Consider the following 20,719-nt stretch of genomic DNA (forward strand, 5'->3'; position numbering starts at 1 on the left):
ACACAGCTGGGCGCCCCTAACCGCACGGCCAACTCGCCCGGTAATCATAAGTAAATTTGTACCACAAGTGTGTCAAGCAATCATCAGCGAATTAAACAAATCACATAGAGGTAAGGTTCATTTAATTTCATTAAACATGTATGTTTTTATATGAGACGTCATTGATACTGAAATCATTTGGCACTTCACTGAAGGGTCCCGTAATAATGTAGAATTGCGATATAATTCTATTAAATTTAGACAGGATTCCTCAGTCCACCCCATAACCTCTGCGCGTCCTGACTACGAAATGTGCCTGGAACACGTCAACGAACACACTGCGCGCCGCTTTGTGTTCGCCGGAATAGCGACAACCAGATGGATCACAGCGCGCCTCACTGCAAACGGTTGCAGCAACGAAGCTGAAGGCGTACTCATTAGAAAAAAAATTGTTGCAGCAACCGTTGCGTTGCATGTTGCAGCATCCTAGTGAGTACCCGCCTTTATGTGACTCTCTCAGACTGATTCTGATGGTTCCGTCAGCTTCCGCTTCGGACGCTAGCGCTGTACTGCACCTGAGAAGCCATCTGGTGATGACTGAACTACCATTTCCGCTTGTATTATAAAGTCTAAATTCAAAGCTCATTGTTTGAGAAGCCTTTCTCGTGACAGTTGAGATTTTCTTCTGATGACGCAGAACAAAGTTCTCTGCGAAACATAAAGAATTTTGCCTTATTTTCTTGACACGGCATAAGCCCAAAAGCCTATATCATGTCTACAAGTACGGGCCGTGAAAGCATCAATGGCAACATACTTGTATGATATTTATATCAAAAGATTTTGAGTTAAACTTGATCAATAAAGCTCTGTCCAATAATGAAATAACAGCCTTGACTGCATTATTTTCTTGATCTTTGATTCTGCAACTATCTGATCGTGGCCATCGCATTCCGCTTAGATTCTTAGAACCCCCTGTCCACTGAAGGCCTGCCAGGGACTGGGGGCTGAGGTATTTGTTTGTTCAGCCATACTCATGATATGCTGGGGAAAATTAACTGAGACAGTTTCCTGTTGCCTTCCTCAATGCCAGTTAGGCTTTTCATCAGCCACCCTTAACACAGGTAACAGTCGTAGCCGCCTCTATGAGGAACAGGCGCTACGGCTCATATCTGCTTCCAACTTGGATACAGATACCTTTTACTCAATTAAGCCGAGCAGTGAGCTGCCTCTTCTGCCACCGACACTGTACCGAAGTCCTTCTTCTCTGTTGTAAGCACCATTGACGTCTTCACTCGTAACCCTGAGCTGGGACCCTTACCAGATGCTACACACCGGGTCAGTGTGTTCTGGGACTCGCATGGACAGGGTAGCCACTCCCTGAGTAGAGCTGCCTCAAAAGAGGATCTCTACACACCACTGAATGCACAATATAATAAGAATAATAAAAGTTATTTGTTCAATTGTTACAGATTTCAAGAGATGTTTGTTTATCAATATTTTACCATACAATCTCGGGTGTAGGACAATTAAATGACTAGGCCTACACCACAATCAAAGGGCTTATATTATTTATCAATAGTTGACGCCCTGCTATCCAATACTCACTACATTCAGCTGCGCATGCAATGACTGCAGTTTGTTTACTTCTTGCAGCCTACTCGCTGAGGATGTGAGTACATGCTCAAGCGATCAACAATGCTGCCAACCTGTTTAGTTGGGACATAAGACTAGTGACTTTTAGGTCTCTTGCATTCTGTAGGATGATAGGAGCACACTGTATGTTGGACAGTGATGAAAAGCTGAATTAATTTATAATTCAGGTCAGTGACAAAGCGATTGGTCTGAATTGGTTAGGTCCAGCTAGTGACCAAATCACTGGTCTGCATTGGTTAGGTCCAGTTAATGACAAAACTATTGGACTGCGACCAAGCAAAGGGGTCTGGAGGCCAAAGCCCCCAGATAGGGCCACGAAGCAGCTATTTTTTTAGGTCCCTAGCATTCTGTAGGGCAATAGCAGCGCTTTCTAAGTTGGACAGCATGGAAAAGCTGAATTAATTTATATCTGGAGTCAGTGAGAAAGCAAATGGCCTGGACTGTGACTGTGACCAAGCACAGGGGCCTGAGGGCATGAGCCCCCAGATTAGGGCTGCAAAACGGCGTTTAGATCTCTAGCATTCTGTAGGGCGATAAGAGCGCATTCTTCTATTTCATTACAATATATTATAATCATACCGTATTGACGGTTTTCACTTTACAAAGGAAAATTTAATGTGTCCTCCTATTCAATACACAACATGTTATTTTATTTCACCTAAAGCAACAGGCAAATCCCTATTTAAGAGTTCCTTTCCCCCAGATACAAGAGTGCATGAATTCCTTAAGGCTGCCTCATCCCTGTATGCACCACTGCAATAAAATTATTGCTGTTGTGTATTTCACAATGTTTCCTTTACATGGTGTTTTTATTTGTGCTTTTATTCAGCCGGGGTTGATAACGCAATCTAATTATCATCGTTGATGGCAATAACGTCACATTCTTTTCACATTGGCCCATAGGATTGCAAGTAGCTACCGTACTTCAGCAATAGATAATGGCGGGTGCTGCTCTTTATTAGATTATAAAAGTAAATGTACTTCAGGAGCTGGGATGGTGGGTTCCTAGACATCGCAATGAACTCATATCACCTTTAAAAGTAATTCCAAGTAAGATTTGCATATTTTCCACTTCCTTATCATGTTACAAACTTTGGGTTGCACGGTGTCAACTTTTGGCGGATTATTTTGATATGACAGGCCTATTCTTTGTTTAAATTCACATTTAATGTTTAATTATATAAAATGCTTTTATGCTACTCTGACTCCAATAATACACACATTTTATATTTGGGACATTTTCAAACAGGTTATATTTTCCCCCAAGTTTGGGGACATCATAATATGTGACCCAATGCGTGGAAAGGGACCTAAAGTCCGATTTTTCATTTCTGAGTTTTTTGTGGTTCTAAAATTGGCATAAGACACTAAGCATTTAAAAAAAAGTTCATATTCATAGGTGCAATACTTGAGAAGATATTAATCATTGACTGTTGCTATTAAGAAAATTGTATTTTGAGAAACATGCAATTACAGCTTTCACTAATTTTCTTATCAATTATACAAATTATGACATCGAGTGGCAAAGGCTAGAACTGCTGCATAACTTAGCCTGTTAAGAAGACACGAGCACAAGAAGTCATAACATAGAAATGAAAGTTTTACACCCCAGACACTTTTATTTAGCTCTGCTGTAATATGTCTACTGCTGACCTAGGGTCCCTTTCCATGCAATGGGTCACATACTTTGTATTTCAATAAATATTTTTACTGGAAAAATATTTTATAATCTGGTTACATGCAGCCTGCTCATTTTCCACAGACAAAGTGTGGGAGGGTGTGTTTATCTTTCCCCGGTACGATATATTCTAAATTTGTTATTAATACATTAAGTGTGTCTCAGGCAAAATGTATAGGTAATGATCAATTCCATCTTCAGTTTCCCTTTTGTCAATTTGTGCAAGTATCGTGCCACAACTTAGATAGTGATTAGCAGGGCTCGGATTTTGATGACATGTCATCTTTCAGCTAGTGCATCATATTACACATTGCTAACATATCCTGATCACGGCTTCCTGATTACAGAAATGTGTATTAATTGTCATTTATGGTAATCTTTTTTATCAATTCTGCCTCAAAATGTTGTCATTTTCAGCAATTTGTTACATTAAATTCTTGTTTTTAAGTCATTTGTCTTTGTCTGCATTATTATTTAGTCGTTCTTATGCATTCACGTTGGGGTGTCAACATATCTGAATATCATTTGAGCTTTCAATGGGCAAGAATACATCAAAAGGTACAATACTCAGTTTGAAAAATGTAAAATAAAGTAACCTCAAACGACCCCTTTCCAAACTCTTTGGAAATCCGCATGCCTAGAGAACGGGACATTGCTTCTAATCTGGATGGGCTTGCGATGAGAGTTGGGAGGCATTATCACTGTAGTAGGTACAAATTCGGCGTTATGCTGTTGTTGATCCTGAATAAATAACTGAAGTTATTCAAGTGCCTGAGTACTAATATACATAAACGTCCTGGCTAGTTTTGTTTCACACAGTACGATTTGTTTTTATTCATGTATGATTCACTTCAAGTGTTAGAATGCCAGTGTGTTGCCTTCGTCCCTAAGCTGTACATTGAAAGAAAATATTTCATAATTCGGTAAGAAGTTCTGCAGATGGTCAGACACCTTTCAAAGAAATATGTGAAGTGAAAGGGGCAGCAAATGAAAGATTTACCATTCAGCTATATGTGGGTCGTGACAAACATGAGGTATCAAAAATATCACTGGATGACATACTATGGTCCATCTGACGAAAAGTCGCGGTCATGCGGGGTAAGGGGTACGGAGGGTAAGCATGGCTGCTGCTCATTAACCTGACAAGAAACATCGGTTCGGTCCGCGGTGATTCTTGTGAGTCAAAGTGCTGCTGTGAAGTTCCAAATTGATTTTGGAATTGCACTTTAGGTACATACTAGCTAAAGTACCCATGCTTCGCTACAGAATTCTCAGATGATTGTCTGTGGTTTTTCCCAACTGAAGTCAACATAGGTCATTACCAGGGCCCGGATTTTTAGGTTTTAACCTATTTTTTTCCTCGCTATTTAATTCACAAATTTCAATATACTTGTTCGTTTCACACTTCCTGGAGCAGAATATGTGAATTTCATTGCACCTAAAAAAAACCTAAATGAGGGTTTGACATCTAAAATAATCTAAATAGCTGTTTTACCTTCTTCAAGTAAAGAACGTTATTTCCCTGCATTGTAAAAATTATTTCCTCAGCGATTACAAGCAGTAGGACGGAGATAGTTCAGGTTACTACCATTAAATGCAGCTCGTCCCATGCTTCCCACTACACATGTGTCATCTGGTGGTTCTTTGATCCATCTGATACGTCAGGAGGACTGTAAACAGTTTCGCCTCCAGTCGTCCACGGAGAGTACAACCGGCAAAGTGTGTGGTGAATGGTTCCTGCAGTATTTTCTAACCGTAATTGTTGTATAGCGAAACAATGTCTAAATCGCACTTATCGAGAAAATGGATTGCTACAGATGGACACTTCATTACAGATGGTTGATTAGTCTTGTGTCAGGCATGTTCCAAAGAAGTAAGTTTTCCGCAACTGATCTAAAACCTGCATTGCAATACCCTAGCTCGCTTACTGGAGAGTGCTTAGGATTTGGATTCTTCCTTTCAGGTTAAATGTGAGTAGAAATCCCATCTTGAGCAGCATAAATCTGCAGCTGCTCACATGGCTAGCGTAGCGAGGAGAAATAAGTCCAGCAGTAACAGTAAGCAAACGTTTATTTCTTCCACAGTTGGCAGGCCTGAAAATAACTTTAACTTTCACCTATGTCAGGCGTTGGTGTCTGCAAATGTCCCATGTAATATGCTAAGTGTAACCTGACCATGAAAACAATCTTAGGAGACATCAGCGGCCGCAGTATACCTAATGAATCCACGTTAAGGAAGAATTATTTGCATCCTTAAGGGCACGGCTGCTTCCTTCCCATTCCTAGGCTTCTCCTATCCCATCGTCGCCATAAGACCTATCTGTGTCGGTTGGGCGTAAAGCAAAATAGAAAAAAAAATTAAGGTACAGCCCCAGCACTTGCCTGGTGTGAAAATGCAAAACCACGGAAAACCATCTTCAGGGCTGCCAACAGTGGGATTCGAACCCACTATCTCCCGGATGCAAGCTCACAGCCGCACACCCCTAACCGCACGGCCAACCCGCCTGGTAATAGAACAAACTAACAACAGCACAATAGCATGTGCAGTGAGGGATGCTTTACGCATATTGTGGCCAGCAGAGAATCACGATAGCAAGTTCCTTTTGTTAGTGACAGACAGTCCTTCTACCCGAGCATGCTGCATGTTACGTGCTTGGCCCACGGCCTGCACCACCTTGCGGAGGAGATTAGAAGCAACTTCAGTGACGTGAACAGCGTGGTTTCTTCAGTCAAGAAAGTTTTCTTAAAAGCCCCAACACGTATACAGTTGTTCACAGAGAAACTACCAACAACAACTGAGCCGATACTTACCTGCTGGGGAACTTGGCTGTCTGCTGCTATTTACTATGCTGAGCACCAAGAAGGAATTAAAAATATGAAACAGAAGCTTCCTGCATTGCCAAAGCCAAGAAATCGCTTGAGTACCCGACCCTCGTCGCTTCCCTAGCATATATTAAGACACATTTTTGTTTTATACCAGAAGCTATTCTTCAGTTGGAAAGTGCAACCTTGCCACTCAAAGATTCCCTGAATATCACTGGCAATGTTTCCAGAAGAGAAATACCTGGGCCATTGGGAGTGGAATGTTCTTCGAAGCTGCAGAAGATTCTTCAATGCAATCCTGGTTTTGAAGATATGAAAGACATCAATTCAGTATTACAGGGAGAAAAGTATTCAGGAAAATTACCCCTACAACCTGCTTCATTAGCATCAATGCATTACGCTCCAATGACGCCATGTTCCGTTGAAAGAACTTTTTCGTCATATAAGAATGTGTTACGTGACAACAGGAAATCATCTACGCCAGGTAATTTGGTTATGTTTATTGTTATTTACTGCAATGCCAAAAAATAACTTACAAAGGAAACAGTAAAGTGGTGTATTCTCTGTGTGTTTTTATGAATATGACAATGTAAACTTTTGTGAAATAAGTACATAAATAAATTTTACAGAACTACGAAAACAGAAAATGATTGCTGCCTGTATTGATCCTGGAGGCAAAACCTAAAATAACCTATTTTAAGAATACAAGGAACCTAAAGTGAAGGTTTATGCCACCTAAAAATCCAGGCCCTAGTCACTACAATGACATCAGTAGAAATGTACCGATTAAAAGCATTGTTATCATATAAAATACATGATCAAATGACAAACCGCACATTTTCTAACTTTCAACAAACAATACTATGCTACAAGTTATTATCCTCATAATTGTTCCATATTGAAAGTGACTTTATATCAATACCATTGTATTGAATAGGTGGTTCGATAAATATTCCTGTAATATTCTTGATATACAGTACTACGTTGCCGATCCTTCAGTCCAAAGTTCTAGTGCTGGAATAGCCAGGCCGCAGACAGCCGTGAACACTCTTCAGCCATTATTCCGTCAAATGTGCACACTGCTCATTCCAATCAGTGCCTCAGAGTAGGGATTGAATAGCTGGAATGCTATGATGAACCAGTGTGTTACGTACCAGCAGTAGGCTATCAGAAAATTTATGAACCCGAGGAATGGCATGCTCAAGAAGAGAGAGATCTAACTCCCCGGCTACTTTCCGCCAGTATTTCAGGTAGGCTGTTATACTCGGTACGCAGCAGTAATCCCATCTGTTGGAGATGAATGGCAGCAGAGGACACAAAGCACATCACAACAAACAATGATCAATGTAATGTTACTGTTGATCAATTTTATAAACTTTCCATACTGCAGGCCTTCACATTTAGTTTTCTTCCCACTCTGTGATAATGGGGCATCTTATAAAATTATTTATAGCGCAGACTGTAATTCCTTATTCCCCGACTCTACATACCGATTTTCATTAAATTCTGTTTATCCATTTTCTCATGACTCGGCGTTGATATGGACTTAGCAACAAAAATCCAAATTCATGAATATCTCTGGTATCATAGGCAGTATGGTAAAAAAGTCTTCTAAGACATTAAATGATTGGAAATTTAATACTTTATAACTTTAGTTATGTAGCATTTGTCGATAGGACCACTAATACCTATCATAAATATTTGAGAATTACATATTTGGCCTTCCCCTAAACTACCATTTTACTCAGCATGAATACAATTATTTATTACCTAGATTGTAGCGACTTATTCCCCGACTTTAGATACTGTTTTTCATTAAATTTTCTTCAACCGTTTTCTTGTGATGCGCATACATACATACCGACAGAAATTACAGAAAATTAAAAGTGCATTTCCTCGTTACTGTGGACACGACCAATACAGATATAACATTATTTTTAAATTCTGAGCAATGTACAGACAAAACTCTTATTTTATATATATAGGTATACTGTAATTACTGCATAATGAACAGTTTAATAATGAACACTTATCTCTTTCAGAGAGCTCGCACTGTTTATCACGACGAATGTTTGTAGCTTACTGTAGTATCTGTTACTCGTGCCGTATCTACAAGATGCCACGATTTCTTGTGAGATGTAGAGAGTATAGATTCTCAACTATTTTCATTGTGAAAACTATTTTTAAAAAGGACTGAAATATCATTCTCTCAGGCACTTCGGTATCTATTATTATTTGATGACACATTAAATAGACTGTATTCACTTCATTACGAGTCAAAGGTAAGTTAATAAGAAAAATGCACATATTTAGTGAATATGTATATTTTCCTACATATTTTTTTTTGTCATTTTCTCGCTGTCCTTAAGTCATTCTTTGAGGACTTTAAGGTAATTTTATAGTTCATTTAGATCATCAAAATCCAGGCCCTGCTGATTAACATTTTTAAGTTGGAATGCTAGACAGAATGGCTAGTAATGCAAATAACAGAAAGCATGACCAATGAATGGAAATAAGTTCATCTGGGAAGTACAGGTGAATCAGAGTGTGACAAAACCAACTAGAGGGATATATATTCCAGGTATGGTGCTGATAAAACCAGATGAAATGAAATGGCGTATGGTTTTTAGTGCCGGGAGATCCCAGGACGGGTTTGGCTCGCCAGGTGCAGGTCTTTAGATTTGACGCCCATAGCCGTCGTGATGAGGATGAAATTATGATGAAGATAACACATACACCCAGCCCCCGTGCCATGGAAATTAACCAGTGATGGTTAAAATTCCCGACCCTGCCGGGAATTGAACCCGGTTCCCATGCGACCAAAGGCCAGCACACTAACCATTTAACCATGGAGCCGGACATAAAACCTGATGAGATCTATACAGAAATTGAAGTAATAGATAGTATGGGTGATCACAAAGCTGTTTTAGTCATAGTTAAAAATAGATGGAATAGAAAGGAAGGTTGTAAAAGTAGAACTGCTGTATTAGGCAATACCATACATGGTTGATAAGAGAGACATGGAAGAGTTTAAAAAGTAATTATGATCAGTGGAAAATGGTAAATAAAAATGTAAACAGTCTACGGGGTGGGTTTAAAGCAATTGTTAAGGTGTGTGAAAACAGGTAAGAAAGCAAATTCGTATCCTTATCCCAAGTTAGTGCAGCTCTTTTCAGGCACACACCGAATGGAGATGAGCAGCACGTTCGTTTTATATATCCAACCCCTGTCCCCTTTCTCTAGGGGTGTGGTATGCATTCTCAATACCATTAGTACTGAAGAACAGCAACAATATCAGACACTAAATGTTGGAATATGAGCAGCCTTAAATATTACATACTTATGCAGTACTGGAAGCAGGCTGTAATGCCACAGAGACAACATATGAAAATTTCAGAGAAGGCTAAAAAATGTCATCCTAATGATTTATGTACATATTTAATTTTAATATTTCATGAGCAGAAACTATAGCAAGACAAAACTTTCACACGTTGTATACGAGAACATTCTCTTCAAATTCCTAAAATTTCTCACTTCATACCTCAACTCATAAATCTGCTTCATTTGCCTAGCATTACCCTCACATGGTATGCCATGATCATATGTTCAGTTGTTTCCTTCTTGGCTAAGCTATGTTCATAGTATACCTACATAGATGGAAAGTGAAGTTGTAATATACTTAATAGTACCTATAAAACCTAATATAATTCACACATTAGAAATGTAGGCTATTCATAAGAAAATTCAAATAACATCACATCCGAGGTTATAAATACTATCATTTTCGCGTAGTAGGTTCCTCAAGAATAAAACATAGTTTAAAAACACGAAATTCTGGAAAAATATACAAGATACTGACTTAACATGCTTACCATGCACTAGTAACAGACTTCATGGTGTACCAAGTGGGCTATTGCTGATGCAGAGCACTTCGCATATGGTATTTAAAATACCAACCTAGCTCACAACCAAAACAATCTCTATATGCCAGCACCACCGGCAAAATTAACTTGTTTTACCTACTTGAAACCACTCCAACTGCAGCCCTAGTCACACAACACATTACTTCAAATCCACGCAATATCATTTCGGCTGTTGTAGCTTTCTTACGTAAAGTATGAAATGAACACTTAATTGTCTCACACGCTCATAACTTAAAAATAATTTAAATTCAGTATAATAAAATACTGCCTCGACGAACCCCATAGGCTTCCTTAAACTTTCGCCAATCACGAAGAAGTTTTCCTTTAAAATACTCTAATCTCAACCGTACAATCGTAGGTAATTTACAAATAATTAGCAAATAGTATATTTCACACTTATATATTCCGTAGTTGATACAAGAACATATCTTGTTTACGTTCACGGGGACTTTCGCAGCACTCCACAGAGCGAACCACCACGACCATTCGCCATGTTTACTAAATAATCACTGACGTTTTTATCACTTCCGTTTTTGATTCCAACATAAAAAGCCACTCCCGGTCGCCTTATGGCGTTTACCTTAGGTTGAATAAAAACAGAGCGCCCTAAAATTACTATTTGAATTATAAAAGCCGAAAATTTACATTTTATGGAATATTTAGTTATGTAAAAATACGTATCTCTTCTTCATCTTCCTTGGTTATGGTATCATCAGACATCTGTTGATACAGCATTTGGATTTTCTCTCTGGTTTGGGTAGAAACTGCTGTAATCTTTGTAGGTGAGCACCTGACGCAAACCTTAAATTATGATATAATGTTGGAATATGTCCTGAACTGTACAGTCGAGAGAAATTACTCTCACTTGAGAAGAAAGTGAGAAAATGATTGGATTGAATCATTTTGTAATTACCACAGTTCTCACTACCTACTTTTTAAGGTTCAAAAACAACTCTCCTTTAATAATGAACAATCTTTCATATGTTCATGATTTCCCTTTGCTATATTCTAAAATGTATATTTAACATTTACATTGAACGTGAACGAAAGATTCTGAATCTTCATCTCGAAGGATGGTTGGATTCTCTGCAGCTACGTCATCACTAATTGTCATAGACTGTCTAGGTGTCAATAAAGAATCAAACACCGGGCAAGTAGGTTGTTCGCTTCGGAGCGCGCAGCTGTGAGCTTGCATCAGGGAGATAGTGGGTTCGAACCCCACTGTCGGTGGCCCTGAAGATGGTTTTCCGTGGTTTCCCATGTTCACACCAGGCAAATGCTGGGGCTGTATATCCTGTACCTTAATTAAGGCCACGGCCGCCTCCTTCCAAAACCCCGGCCTTTCCTATCCCATCGTCGCCATAAGACCTGTATCGGTGCGACGTAAAGAATTGTAAAAAGAATAATCAAACAGGGAATGAGGAGTGATGTCGTTTCCCGTTCCTTTCCTCACCAAGACAAAAGATGCTCTAACATCAGTTCATAAGGCCGATGACATGAACCCACCAACCTAACCTTTCAACCGGCATTTTCACATCATCCTTAACAGGGACTGATTGTGTAGGGAACGGTAGATTTACCATTATTTAGACGACGCGACGTCGCTGTGTACAGTGAGTATTTTGAGGAATATCTTGCTCATATTAGTGAAGTGCTACAGCGCCTTAGAAAGACCAGACAAATTGTCAACAAAGGTTTCGTTCGCTAAGCCTAGCATAACTTATTTGGACCACGTTGTTTATCCTAGCGGAGTATCTGTTGACCAGTCAAGAACTCAGCACCACCAGCCACTTCAAGCATTCTAAAGATATTAAGGATTTTGCGCGATTCATCAGAATAATAAATTTCGCTAACCATTCTGCTACTCTTAACCTGCTTCATTGTAAAAAAGTCAGATTTGTTTGGAGACCTTGTCACCAAGATGCTTTTCACGACCTGAAACTTGCATTATGCAATGCCCAGGTTCTGGCCTTGCCCGATTTTTTCAGAAAGTCCATAGTACAAATTCTGAGTTAGGTAGGAGACCGGTGGCATATTCTTCGAAAGCTATTTCACATCAGGAAGCTAAGTACCGTCTATGAACTCGAAAGACTTGCTATAAAGATTCCAAGATTCCGTTCGTACCTAGATCATGTCCAATTTGAACTGGAGACAGATAATCTGGCTTTAAGTTGGGTCTTGAATAAATCCCGTCGCACTGGTCGTCTAGCTCTCTGGACTATCAGAATATCGGCTCTTCAATTTGATGTGTGCCGCATTAGGGGATCCGAGAATACAGTCGCTAATAGCCTAAGGAAGATGTTTTCGGGTAGTATTTCCAATAACTGTAATCTAGTCTCTTCTGAACGGTCTAATTCTCCTCCCCGTGTGGGAAGGGGTGGTAAAATGACACCCACGGTATCCCCTTCCTGTGGAAAGAGGTGACTTAAAGGGTACCCAGGGGCTCGCAACTTGGGAGCGTAGGTTGGCTACCACGGGGCCCTGAGCTGACTCCTACCATTGCTTCCGCTTACTTGAGCCAAGCTTCACACTTTAATCTATCCAAACCGACCTCCCTTGGACAACGCTTGTTCATTTCCTACCCAAACGTTATTAGGTTGCGAGGCCTAAGGAGTCTTTCATTTTCACTCCCTTCGTAGCTCTCGTCTGCCTTTGACCGATACCTTCATTTTTCTAAGTGTGGGATTCCTTCCATTTTTCTCTCTTATTAGTGTTACATAGAGGATGGTTGTCTAGTTGTAGACCCTCTTAACACAATAATCACCACCACTCTAAATCTCCATATTCCGTTTCTTCCTTTGTTAATGCCAACCTGTTTGATGCCTGGCTGTGTGTATAGCGACATATCTAAACATCAAAAGGAAGACCCAGTGCTTAGGCCGGTCATTAGTGATATTTCTATAGGCAAGACTGTTGCTCCGTATACTTTGAGAAACGGCGTACTTTGTTGTCCATCTCGTCAAGATCAAAAGATAGAAATTGTAATCTCTGCCGTCTTAGTGCCCATGATCATCAAATATTATCATGAGATAATGCGGTCACCTTGGATATTTTAAGACCCGAGAGAAACTAAGAGGGCCTTTCACATGAAACTCTATGGAGGGAGAAATTAGAGAAATGGTCAAAGCTTGTAAAATTTGTACGGTCAGCAATGCTCCTTTAATACCATGGTAGGCTTACTGTCTTCTTATCAAGCAACTGATCCATGGAGCGTCCGTATATCGATTACGTGAGGCATTTCCCCACTTAAAGGGCAATGGGAACAAATTCCCGCTTGTATGCGTGGACAGGTTCACCCGTTTTGATTGGGTTATTCCCAACAAGGTTGGCTACTGGTCAATCTACCATCAATTGTATAAACTCCATTTTCCTTTATTTTAGACCCCGCCAATATCTTCTGTCAGACAAAGCAAAAGCATTTACCTCAAACTTATTCCGTAAGTTATGCTTTGACCTGTCCATCTACATGTAAAAACTACAAACTATTTTCCTCAGACCAACCCTTGTTAGTGTGGACGGTAGAATAACACCAACGGTATCCCCTGTATGTCGTAAGAGGCGACTAAAAGGGACCCTAAGGGCTCTGAACTGGGGAGCGTGAGTTGGCGGCCACGGGGCCCTGAGCTGAGTACTGATATTGCTTCAACCTCCTTGTACAAGGCTTCTCACTTGAATCTATCCCATCCAACATACCTTAGTCAACTCTTGTTCTTTTCGACCCATATGGTATTAGGTTGCAAATCCAGTCATTCGTAGCTCTTGCCTTCCTTTGGCCGATACCTTCATTCTTCGAAAAGCCGGATCCCTTCCATTTTCACTCTGATTAATGATAACAGAGGATGGTTGCCAAGTTATACTTCCTCTTAAAACAATAATCAACAACACCTATCCCCAACCTCCTATGCTGAGTGAATAAATCGCAATATAGGTCATCCCTCATCGCTTTTCATCATGATGATCATACCCGCTGGGATACCTCGTTGCTTTGGCTGTTCTTTCGTATTCAACTCCACAGTGCATGAATCGTACAAAGTTACTCCGGTGTTCTTAATGTTTTCATTTCAGTTGCAATTTAACCGGCGAAGTTTACGGACATGAAGTGCTGATTCCGAATTAACAGTACGTACGTGTGAAATACAAGACTGGAAGTATCTATTGAACAATAAAGATACGCTATAAGGAGGTGGTACTGCAGGATAAATTTCAAGTACAACTAAGATGTCGACAGCGCAAGTGGAATTGACGGCAATGGTGGTTGAGGCTCTACTTAGTGATTGGTGGTGTTGAAATAAACCCTGGCCCCGGACTATCTTCAGCGGACATTGTAAAGCTAAAGGAGGTAATGAAGGAGGCGTGTCAAATGGACAAGACTAGGGAAAAGTTATTAGATCACAGCAAGGAGTTTAAGAACAGGAAGAGTTACATACAAGCAGATTTGAGCGAAATAAAATTGAGCCCGAATCAAAATAAGTCCAACCCGGAGGAAATTAAGAATCAACTATTGGACTTAGAAGAAAGGATCATGAGATTTGCAATGGAGGAGCTATTACGAGATAGGCAGGATGATCGGAACAGAAATATAGTTAAATATGGCCTGAATGATCTCAATAGAGAATTTTAATGAGATAGAAAACAAAGGACATTGTTGGTCAGGGAAAAAATTAAGGTACACTGTAGTGAGAGCTATATTGACAAAACCTTTACAATAGGAAAGAAAACACGGCAAGAAGACCTCTAAAAGTGTGTATGGTATCGAGTCTTAAAGTGCGCAGTTTTTTGGAAAATGCAAAGAAGCTGAAAGGGACGAAAGTATGAATTAGAAAATAACGGGGCCCTGAAGAGGTAGAAGAAATGAGAACGCTACGCCGTCGCTTGCACAGAGCACGCAACTCAGGTCTCCAAGCCTTCCTTCGTGGTTATAGACCTACGGTTAGATAAGATTTGTGCAGCAAATCGTGGTCAGTCAAACAGCTAATGGATATGGAAGGATGTTCTGATGGGTTAGCAGTGAGTAGCGAGGTCTACTGTACTCCAAGGCGAGGAAAACATCAGTTGATGACCTGTCAGAAACAGCACAGCACTCAGAAAGAGGTGGCGTTGGCCTGTGTGGAGACCCGACCTTGCACCGTCAGCAGTGTGCAACTGTGGAAGCAAATGAGCAAGCAGCGGGACAAACGGACAACAACACAGCAAAAAAAGAAGCAGGACGACGTAAGGTAACATTAAACTTGAAAGATTTACGAGGTAAAACCGAACAAAGACCGAAGGTAGAGACGAGGTACAGACGACAAAATAAATAACTCCCCAAGTGGAAGCATCAAACAGCTATAAAAAACAAGAGACACACATAGCAAGACCGCGAGTATGACGGATACGCGGACAAGAAAATAATTAGTATAGAATAGATGTTGTGTAAATATAGAGGGTATATTAGTAGTAGGGCAAGGTATGTTCTAAAACAATGGGTGCTGAGTCAGCATTTTCTCACGAGGTTATTGACCCATAGTTGAGGAGTAAGGTAATGCAGATTCGAAACAATTAAACGCGGAACCTTGCGTACGAGAGCAAGCCTAACCTCACAGACTTTATTGGAGGGGCCTAATTGGTCAGGGAATGATTTGGTCTGCTTTTCGACCCCCTGGGTACGTACGAGGGCAGTGCAAACTTCACTGGCCATCCTGGAGTGCTTTTGACCGCTAGATTAGGTTACGTACGAAGGCAATGTTAACCTCATGGACCACTTTGGAGGAGCCAAATCAGACGGGCCCCCTTGGAGGAGCCGAGACGGAAAGGCCAAGGAGCCCTTACGTACAAGGAAAATGCTAACCTCACGGACTCTTTGGAGGAGCCGAATCGATCAGGCGCCCATGGAAGAGCCGAAAATAGGTTAGGTGACCTGCAGATGAAATTACGACTTCATTATGACGTGTTAACCTAACCTAGCGCACGAACGCTAACCTAACCTCACACACAGGCTAACCTTGGAGGAGTCCAATCGGTTAGGTGACTGCTAGTATTGGTTATAACGTGTTAACCTAACCTCGCTACAGTCTCGATCGAGTAAGCTGTGTGAGCGGATGTGCTGAGTGAGTGCTGAAATATGGGGATAGCGCTAAAACTTTATCGAGGGAGGACTGGAAGTTGGCAGTGCAGGAGGAAGAAAAAATCGGAATTGAGTATGAGGATGAAAGGTGAGAAAATAGGGAAGATGGCGGGGTCTGCTGGTGGTGGTGGTGCTGGTAGCGCTGTTATAACAGGTGGAGTAGAGATAAACCCAGGGAGAGGCCCGATTGGTGCCCTAGAGTGGGAAGAGATCGAGGCGTTAAAAGAAGTGGTAAAGGAGGTGTGTCAGATAAACCAATTAAAGGAAATGATAAGAGACCGTCCCAAGAATTTAAAGGACTTAAGACAATGCGTTAAGAATGAGGCGGATGAGGTGAAGTAAAAAATGGGGAGAAATGAGGCGGAGATCGAGAAAATGCGGAAGAAAGTTCAGATGCTGGAGGGGGAGTGGCGAATTTCAAGAGAGAAGTTGCGGATGGGAACCAGGAACGAAGGATGAAGAATATTTTTATATACGGCGTTGAAGAAGCTGCGCAGGAAGATAAGGTGACACTAGTTTATAAGGTGGCAGAGCTGGTACAGAATAGAATGAAGATTAATTTCGGTGAGGTGGATATTGATGACGTTCAGGGAGTGGGAAGAGTGAAAGGTAAAGGTTGGAGACTAATTAAGCTTACATTGATATCTACCCTGATGGCTGACATTGTCCTAAGGTACGCAGGGAACGTAAAGGAAGAGAAGACATGGCTGAAACAGGATATAGGTAGTGAAGCGAGTAGAGAGTCTAAAGTGATAAGAAGATACATGTTGAAAGTGAGGCAACAAGGGTTGAGAGCGTTCATTAGGGGCAATAGCTAGTTGCTATACGTCGCACCGACAATGATAGACCGTATGGAGACGATGGGATAGGAAAGGTCTAGGAGTTGAAGGAAGCGGCCGTGGCCTTAATTAAGGTACTGCCCCAGCATTTGCCTGGTGTGGAAATGGGAAACCACGGAAAACCATTTTCAGGGCTGCCGACAGTGGGGTCCCAACCCACTATCTCCCGGGTGTAAGCTCACAGCTTACCGCACGGCCAACTCGCCCGGTTTAGGGACAATAAATTGGTGTTTGGGAATGGTATTTGGGTAAGACAAAGGTCGGTAGAAAAATTGCAGCAAATGGACCAGAATTATCTGCAGGCGATTATACAAACGAGAGCGGCAGGTGTGAAAAGAGAAGAGGAGGGTTCGGTTGGTGATGACGCATAAGTGCTGTTGGCGAGGAGAGGAGCAATGTCCAGTGCGAAGAAAGAAGAGGAGGTGACAGTAAAGAGCGCCGGGGAGAAGAAGAGGCTTTTCAACGTACGGGGAGAGGTGGAGGCAGTCGTGCGCCACCGGGAAGTGCTCTGGAGGTGGAGGAGGGGAGTAGCCGTAGAGAGGTAATGAGCAGGGTTAGAAGTGTAAGTCTAAAAGAGTTGTGGGGGAAGAAAATCAAATGGCAAGAGGAGAGGGGGAGCAAATAATCTGCTAAGATGTCAAAGAATGTAGAGAGCAGAGAGGACACAGAAGGAATACGTAAAACTAGAAGTAAATCGAATAACGCAGCTGATGTAAATAGAAAAAAGGGCGATAAGGAGGAGGGGGGCAAAGGAGTGTAGTAGGTAGCTAGGGTGTAAGATAGACTTTGTAAATATTGAAGGGGAAGGAAGTAAGTTGGGTAATGTAGAAGTTAGCAAGATGGCGGAGAATTTTGATATAGAAGCCTTCCTAGAGACATTACTGAAAGAAGGGATAAATCTAACCTGGAAGGGGTTCGTGGTAAGGAATAAAACGAGGAAAAAGCAGTGAAAGAAGAGAAGAAGTCCAGAGGGTATGTCATTATTAGTTAAAGAAGAGGTAAGTGATCAATTATAGATATAGAAAATGGGATGGAGGAGGTAATGTTGGCTAGGTTTAAACTGGAGGGAGATAAGAGGAAGAGTGTATGCTTGGGTTTTATATATAATCCAGCAAGGGGGTCAATATATGCAAATGAATATTTTTTGAAGGTCTGATAGAGTAAATAAATATTATTAGCAGATAGTACGAAGAGGATGGGTTGATTTTGTTAGGGAATTTGAATGCGAGAATTGGGTGTTCCAGCCCAGAGTATGGTAAAGAGGAAAAGGGAGAAAAGATGGGACGTAGGAGAAGTGATATAAAGGGAGGAACGTTTACGGGCAGAAGTTGCTAGAATTATGTTGGATGAGCAACTAGTACATTCTGAATGGGTGGTGGAAGGGCGATAGGCAAGGAAAAATTACACATACTACAAAAGAGGGAGGAAGTGTTGTTGATTTGGTAATTAGTTCGGAAGCTATAATAGATAGAACCAACAGGATGGAGGTGGTTGATTGGGTGGAATCAGACCATTCTCCGGTATATATAATCGTCAATAGGAGGGGAGAATGGAAGAGAGGGGATTAAGAAGAGAGGGGAGGGAGAGAGGTCGCAGAGTCGCCAAGTATATTTGGACTGAGGAGGGTAAAGCGAAGTTAAGCAACTACCTGGAAGATAAAGAATTTCAGATCATCAGGGTGGGATCGAGGTAGCAATGGAAGGCAATAATCTTGACAGGGCTTTAGAACAACTGAAATATTCTGGTAGGAGAGTCGCGGTGGAAAAATCATACAGGAAGAAGACAAGAGATGTGGGGGAGTGTTCGTTTGATAAGGAGTGTAAGGTGAAGAGGAAGGCAGTGATGAGAGCCCTGGTTGAATTCAGAAAACAAGGTGGGAGGGGATTAAGGGAACAATTTTGCAGGCTGAGAAAGGATTTTAAGAAAGTGCTAGGAGAGAGGAAAAAGGCATGGGAGGAGGCTCGAACGGAAGCATTAAACAAGGAGTGTAAAGGCAGGGAAGGGGGTAAGGTATGAGCGAGCTTTAATAAAATTAATAGTGGGACGAGTAGAGTGACAAATCCTAAAATTGAGTATGGATCATAGGTGGAGTACCTCCAGGAACTAATAGGTGAGAAATAAGGGAGGGCAAGGGTAGAACGAGGCTACAAAGCTGGAAGGGGATAGAGAGGGCTTGTCAGGAGATGGATAAGAAAATAACAGGTGAGGAGGTGATGGGAGAAATAAGTAAATTGAAGAAAATGACTGCAGGAGAGGAGAGTGGGATAACAAGCTGGACTCCCTGAGCAAGCTGTACACGGGTATTTTAGCAAACAGGTTGAGTAAGTGGGCAGAAGATTACTCAATCCTATCGATTTTTCCGAGTGGTTTCAGAGAAGGGTGGAAGACGGCAGATAATTTCATGATTGTGAGAACAATAATTGATAAATGTATGAGAAAGGAAGGCTCTAAAGTGTTTATTACTGCAATTGACTTCCAGAAGTCATTAGATACAGTGAGCAGGATGGCCTTGTTTGAAAGATTGGGGAGGGTAGGGGTGGGGAATAAGATGAGAAGAGCGATCAGAAGTATATATGAAAAAGTCTATTTTGGAGGAAGGGGTGGTTAGTGGATTGATTGAATCGAAATTTGGGCTGAAACAGGGGTTAAATTGTTACCAATACTGTTGTTATTGTTTATTAACGACTTACTAGGCGGTCGTGTAGAGATGAAGTGGGGTTATCCGGTACTGCATACAAGAAATTCCAGGATTGATTTTTGCTGATGACGTATTATTTCTGACGCTGACAGCTGGGGGACTGAAAAAAAAGGTTGAACGAGGTTGGGAGTTTTACGAAGAAATGGTCATTGAAGATCAACGGTAAAAAGACTAAAGTGATGGTATGTCGGAAAGGAAAAAAAGAAACCGGAGATAAAGTGGGCAATAAATGGGAAAGGGATAGAGGTGGTGGTAAAGATGGAGTGTCTGGGGGTGACGATAAGTAGAAATGGTAGTTCGGCGGAGCAGATTAGGTGAGTCAAATGGAAGGGACAAGCTGCACTTTCAGTAACTAGGATATTGGAGGATAAATTTCGGGGGTAAGCTATGATATACAAAGCATGGTGTTTAATGCGGTGGTGAAGAGTAAAGTGCGGTATGCTTCTGAGGTTTGGGGTGTAGATAGGGAGTGTGGGGTATTAGAGCAGGTAAAGAGTAACTTCTGTAAGATTGTTATGGGTTTACCTTTGTGTACCGCGAGTGCATGAGTAAGGATGTTGTGTAAAGAGTACTTGGTTATTGGTGCAGATTGAGAGAAGGTGAAGGGGGCCTAATTCTGCAGTCGTCTTACCAGGGTCGAACGAAGTGCAAGTATGGGGATTACTGGGTGTACAAGGTGATAAATGCCTTAGATAGGCTGGGGTTAGGTGAGTTTTATAATATTGAATGGGGGAGGAGTAGGGGTACGTATTGGAAACACGTGATTAAGAGGGCGAAAGATATTACTGAACAAGAGTTGGTAGCCGAATGTAGGAAGAGGGCTACCCTAAAGATGTTTCTGAGGGTTAATCAAATGGTGAATTTGACAATGGTAAATGTAAATAGGACGGTGAGGAGAGGTTTAATCTCGTGGTTTTTAGGTGTATATATGAATAAAGGTTGGGCGAAGTTAAAAGTAAATACGTTGTGTGTATTATGTGGTGACGAGAGAAAGGACATTCATTTGATGACAGTATGTAAAGAA

At 41.2% G+C, this 20,719-nt stretch overlaps 1 protein-coding gene across 4 annotated transcripts in view; it reads right to left on the reverse strand.

The window, feature by feature from the left end:
* The window catches only part of LOC136873809 (uncharacterized), a 150,416-nt gene extending 139,876 nt beyond the window's left edge, over nt 1–10,540 (reverse strand). For 3 of the 4 annotated variants that reach the window (XM_067147058.2, XM_068227737.1, XM_068227736.1), the window contains exon 1: nt 10,005–10,540. The gene's annotated coding sequence lies outside the window, so the exon portion shown is untranslated. The remainder of the gene's footprint in view (nt 1–10,004) is intronic. The other variant, XM_067147059.2, reaches the window with a different exon arrangement.
* Between the last annotated feature and the right edge of the window lie 10,179 nt (nt 10,541–20,719).

The sequence above is a fragment of the Anabrus simplex genome, chromosome 5 (assembly GCF_040414725.1).
Source record: "Anabrus simplex isolate iqAnaSimp1 chromosome 5, ASM4041472v1, whole genome shotgun sequence".
NCBI classification, from domain to species: domain Eukaryota; kingdom Metazoa; phylum Arthropoda; class Insecta; order Orthoptera; family Tettigoniidae; genus Anabrus; species Anabrus simplex.